General features: G+C 42.4%; 1 non-coding gene across 1 annotated transcript; it reads left to right on the top strand.

Annotated features, from left to right (window-relative positions):
* Positions 1–1,197: 1,197 nt before the first annotated feature.
* LOC141722506 (small nucleolar RNA R71) lies at positions 1,198–1,303 on the top strand. Its single transcript, XR_012575524.1, has one exon. It is a non-coding gene; the product is annotated as a small nucleolar RNA R71 (small nucleolar RNA).
* Positions 1,304–6,394: the final 5,091 nt, after the last annotated feature.

Here is a 6,394-nt window from a genome sequence, read left to right on the forward strand (position 1 = left end):
GTGCAAGGAATGGTGAAGCTTCCTGGATCTTTCAGTTTTGGTGGTAACTTTTGCTGCAGAACAACGCTGCATTCTTCCGTGAGAGCAACGGTTTCAAGGTCATCCAGTTTCACCTTCCTTGAAAGAATAGTCTTCATAAACTTCGCATAATTAGGCATTTGTTCCAGAGCCTCAGCGAAAGGTATATTGATGTGCAGTTTCTTGAACACCTCCAGAAACTTCCCGAACTGTCTATCCAGCTTTTGTTACTGCAATCTCTTAGGAAAAGGTGGTGGAGGATAGAGTTGTTTCTCCCCTGTATTAGCCTCAGGCAGAGTGTGTTCAACAGTAGTCTTCCTTGGTTCCGCCACTTTTTCCTTTTGCTTAGATTCTTCATCTCTAATTTCAGCTTCTACTTCTTTTGCCTTTTCAGCATCAGCCACTTTTCCAGACCTTAAGGTAATAGCCTTGACTTGCTCTTTAGCTTCCTTCCTGCCTGGTACTTCCGTATCACTGGGAAGAGTGCCAGGTTGATGATTGAGCACTATATTGGCTAATTGACCGATTTGATTTTCCAAGGTCTTGATGGAAACCGCCTGACTCTTGCACAACAGCTTAAGTTCCTCAAAATCAGCACTAGTAGGTGCAGCTGTACTTCCCTGTTGAGGATATGATTGCCCTGTAGCATACTGCTGTGGTTGCTGGAATCCAGGTGGGTTAAACTGTTTACTCACTCCTTGCTGATATGGTGGCTGAATAGCATTCTGATTATTCCCCCAGCTAAAATTTGGATGATTTCTATTGTTAGGATGATAGGTCGCTGGCACAGGCTGCTATTGTCGCTGATAATTATTCATGTACTGAACAGATTCGTTGACAAGAGAACACTGATTCGTAGCATGAGAACCTGCACAAAGCTCACAAACCATAGCTATTTGATTAACTCCATATGTAGCCAGAGAATCAACCTTCATTGATAGCGCTTGGAGCTGGGCTGCAATAGCGGTGGCTGCATCAACTTCCAGAATACCTGCTACCTTGCCTGACGTCATCCTCTGAGTTGGGTTTTGATGCTCATTCGCAGCCATCGTCTCTATAAGATTATACGCCTCAGTATAGCTTTTAGCCCATAAGGCGCCTCCAGCTGCTGCATCGAGCATGGGCCGAGATTGGGCCCCCAAACCATTATAGAAACCAGTGATCACCATCCAATCCGGCATTCCATGATGTGGACATTTCTCAACATTTCCTTGTAGCGTTCCCAAGCCTCGCACATAGATTCTGTAGGTTGCTGTGCAAACTGAGTAAGAGCACTCCTCATAGCAACAGTCTTTGCCATCGGATAAAACTTCACCATAAACTTTTGCGCAAGATCTTGCCACGTAGTGATGGACCCAGCTGGTTCAGAATGTAACCAGTCTTTAGCCTTGTCCCTCAGTGAGAATGGGAAAAGCCTCAACTTGATAGCCTCATCAGTCACGCCATTATACTTAAAAGTGCTGCAGATCTCGACAAAATTCCTTATGTGCATGTTGGGGTCTTCAGTTGCCGCTCCTCCAAAAGAAACAGAATTCTGTACCATCTGAATAGTGCCCGGCTTGATTTCAAAGGTGTTAGCTTGAATAGCCGGATGAAGGATGCTTGACTGAATGTCATCAATTTTAGGCCGAGAAAAATCCATAAGAGCTAGATCAGCTTGAACAATACGATCTCCCATGTTTACTGGTTCTTTCTGCTCAGTTCCTGAATCCGAATCCTCAAAATCTAACTTCTCCAGAATATCAAGAACTTCGTCTGTCTCCTCAGCTGTATCTAAAGTCCTCTTGCGAGCACGAGAACGAGTTTGCATAAACGCTTGCTAAACTACCTGAAACACAACCGGAAAAAATAAGTAACTACTACGTCCTAATCACTGAGTCCTAATGACCAATGATGGTAAGTACATAAACTAAACAAATACGCCGAGTCCCCGGCAGCGGCGCCAAAAACTTGTTAGGGCGAAAATACACGCTAATATTCACGCAAGTATACGCATTCGCAAGTAATATAGAATACTTTCTAGTTCGTTCCCACAGAGACTCAGACTGAATTATTATCTAATTTAACTCACTCACCAATGTATGATTACTTCTCAATGTTAAGATAATAACACTTAAAATTGTTGATTAAATATTAACTACAATTAACTACTTAATTAACCACTTAACTAACACTTCAATTTATCAATAATAAAACACTCATGAGATCACAACTTCATTATTACTTCCTTCTATAGCCATTGTTATTACCTTTAGCATGTGACAGTGATGATATTAATCGAATAACACGAAACTGATAAAAGCTAACTTTCATTGTACTAATACCATTCTACCAAGCATCCATAATTAAGATAGAAGTTGAATAGTCATCAATTATGTTGAGTTCCTATATGTCTACAGAAATTGACAACACAACGATTTAAGCACAAGTTATTCCTTTTGATTACATAGGGCAAATAAAATTGTTAGAGTTACCCACTAATCATGCACAACGTACATGAACCTATGCTAGCATGGCAAGTTCTAAATCTCAAGATCCACCGTCGCTTCACAAGAGATTAACACCCTATCTTATATGTTCGCGACGCACATAAGACGAATACGCACAACCAATACTAGATATCATACAATCATCACACACTAAAGTATTAAACAATTACTAAAGAATTCCATAATAAATCCATTGCAACCTCATGATCACGATTAGCCCATAATAGCACTTATCGTCATCATGGGTTCATATGAAATCATGATAAACAAACACAAGAAAATAATAACTAAACTAATTATATTAAAACAGAGTACGTCACAAGAGTAAATAAGTTAAAGCAAGAAAACTAGCATCCAACGTTACAACGAAACAAGAATCACAAGAATATATGTTTCCTCTTCGTTGCGGTGTGCTAAATCGGTCTTCTTCCTTATCTCCTTCACTCCTTGCGTAAAAACACAATCTTCTTCAATCCACACTTGTGAAAATGTCTCAAATCTACTTATATAATAGTCCCATAAAACTCAGATTACATAGAAGTGGAAACCAAACAGAAGTAGAAGTCCTAAAATAATTTGTCTTTTTTCCCGACCCTGCGCGGCCGCTCAGCATAGCTGAGCGGGCGCTCAGCTTGCTGCGCGGCCGCTCAGCAATGCTGAGCGGGCGCTCAGACCTCTACTGGAAAAAATCTGATTTTGCTCCGTTTCTTCGCCGTAATCTGCCCGTTTCTTTCCTCTCGCAATGGTGAACACATGCCAAGGCTTATTCTTGATGATTCCTCCCCCGAAATGCAACTAAAACCCTGAAATGCATAAACACTAGAAAAACGCATCAAATACACAAAATACTTGATTTCAAGACACCAATTTAAGTCATTTTAAGACGTTCTAAGTGGTATAAATGCCACTTATCACCTTCTCACTGGGCTGTTCTCTATTATCGGGATTATAACCAACGGGTCATCATGGGGAAATTTCACACCCTCCAGATCAGAATCATCAAAAGACATTGTTACTCCTGTCCTGGCCCTCTTTGGGGCTTCCCCAACAATATGTATAACTTCTCGGGCATACGCTTTCCTGGAGTTTTTTGGATAACCCAGCAGCAGTTGGTCCTCCAAAAATTGTGTTTATCACAGGCCCTCGGGGTCGTGGTCCTCTGAAGATTGTATTTATCACCGGTCCCCTAGGCTGGGGATTCCGCCCCTGATCATCTTGGTTCCTCCTACGATCTTCAAAGTTCTTTCTTCCATTGTTATTCCTATCCCCTCCATCTCCAGTATACTTGTTCAACCTCCCTTTTCTAAGAAGGAACTCAATTTCATCTTTCAGTTGCCTACACTCATCGGTGTCATGATCCATATCCTTGTGAAATCTATAATACTTGCTCTTATCTAACTTGGCAGGATCGGCCTTCAAGGGCTTAGGCCAGTCAATATCTCGATCTTTCTCGATTTCCTTTAAAATTTGGCTCCTTGGAGCATTCAGCTTAGCATACTCAGTAAATTTTTATCCAGGTCCTCCTCTCTTGGGAGTTGAGTAAGTATTCTGCTTAGTTCTAGGATACTTGTCCTTAGCAATGTATTCTAGATCGGTCTTCCGCTTCTTGCCTCCTACGGGCTCGTTGCTCATGACCGTCTTCCTCATACTCTCTTTCACTTTGATATACTTCTCTGCCTTATCTTGGAGCTGCAGCATGCTTTCAGGGGGCGTTTGGCCAAGGACATCTTGAAAAACTCATCTCTAGTTCCCTGTTGCAGTGCTATCATGGCTACCTTATCATCAAGGTCCGGGACTTTTAAAGCTTCCTTTGTGAAATGATTCAGGTAGTCTCTTAAGGATTCCTTCGCCCCCTGCATAATGCTCATGAGGGATGCTGAACTTTTTCATGCACTCTCCCACTGATAAATTGCTTAATAAAAGCCTGACTTAATTCTCTGAAGGACCCAATAGAGTTTGGGGGTAAACGAATATACCACCTTTGAGCCATACCCGACAGGATTTGAGGAAAGGCCTGACACTTAATAGCATCATTCACGGGCTGCAACAGCAGTACATTAGAGAATGTCCTAACATGATTAGCGGGATCTCCCGTGCCATCATAAACTTTGATAGTTGGCATCTTGAACTTCCTTGAGATATGGGCATTCATTATTTCTTCAATGAAGGGCGGAGTAGGATCATCAGGATCTCCAAGGGGAAGAAGATTGCTAGGATCAGCCCTTGGGACAATAACCCTTCTCCGTGTTGGACCATCCAGGTCTATGATAGGTGGAGGATTTCTTCCCCTAGGAGGTAGTGGGGGTCTGGTGGTCTGGTGCGCCTCCAAGTCGCGCTTCAGCCTTTGAATCTCAGCCTCGTTAGCCCTGATCCTTTCCTGCACTTCTTGGAGATTCGTCCCTTGGGTGCTCCTAGGACGTTGGCTACCATCAGCCACCGGCTCTTTGCCAGCACGTCTCCTTCTTGGGGCTACTTCATCATCCGAAGATTCAGAGTCTCACTCAGTGTAAGGGCCAGAAAATTCCTGATCCTCAGGGATAGGAGCCAAACCTCGTATGTATGGGGCGATCGCCCTCGTGCTTCACTCCGTCCAGCATATCCACTTCCTCCAACCTCGGGGTAAAGGGGCATCCCATAAGGGGGGATAGTAGTCACAATAGTTGAATATTCGTACCCAACGGGTAGAGAATTCACAGGTGTATGTAGTTGTTGAACTTGGGGATTCATACCTTGAATAGCCGAGGGAATCGTTCCTTGTGACTGAGGTTCAGTTACCCCTATCTAGGCTTCTCCTTGGGTGGCTGCATAAGTTGAATGAGGAGGTACCTCCATGGTTGACGAAATCACTTGGGTTGTCCCCGCTGGTGTTCCTTCCTCAAGAGTTCTAATTGTTCACCGTGTTCTCGCCATGGTTGTTGTTGTGCTTTCCCACAGACGACGCTAAATGTTATGGATTAAAAACTAAGGTATATGATTGCTGTATTTATAACTAAGGAACGTGAGCTTCGAGGCTCGATTTGACTGCTCCTGTATTTCGTGACTCGATCTGCCTTAACAAGATGCATACGTACCTTGCTGATTGTCAAGGATCAAGTCAAAAAATGTAGTTCTGATTTGTGGGGTGAGGCCCCTTATATAGATGTTGGGAGTCCTTAAATTGGACTTGGTATAGGAGACTTGGTAGCCAAGTCTCAGAATTAGAATGGACTTTGGAGTCCTAAATAGTAGGAAACTGATTCCTTATCCTTCTAGGTCCCTTAGAGGTTAATCTGCAAGGATTTATGTCCTTATTGGGACTCTTTTCAATAACTGATTTTTCCCTTATTAATTAATTACGAAATTAATTAATATTCAGGGTTTTTGGGCCTTCTTTGTTCCATCAGGCCTGATCTGGTCCATCAGGCCTGATCAATGTGTTAACCTTTTTGGTCTGAATGTCATACATCTTCTTATTGGGCCTAGCAGCCCAAATCATGCATAATTAATATAATATTAGATTTACACAATCAGGATTCATTTATCCCTATCAAACAAGGACATGCAACAGCTGATTCGTTAGGGACAGAAGTGTTATGACTAAAAAAGATTGCTAATATCAGTAAGTGAATTTGTTATCCAGAAGCTCTCTCATATAAAATCAGGCACTCCTTAATCGTCTCAGCTTCATTAACAGTGGCACGAAAGAACATGTAGTAGTCATCAGTAAAATGAGTCACAATTGGCACCCTAGTCGCAATTTTGCATTCGTGAATAGCTCCGAATTTTTTTTATGGGTCAAAGATGACGGTCATTCGGCACATAACAGGAAAAAATAGGGCGAGTGTAACACCCTCCCAGTCCGTGGTCTAGATCTGAGAGTCATTTCTCAACAATATTATACATATCCT

This window comes from Apium graveolens, chromosome 4 (assembly GCF_009905375.1).
Source record: "Apium graveolens cultivar Ventura chromosome 4, ASM990537v1, whole genome shotgun sequence".
NCBI lineage: Eukaryota > Viridiplantae > Streptophyta > Magnoliopsida > Apiales > Apiaceae > Apium > Apium graveolens.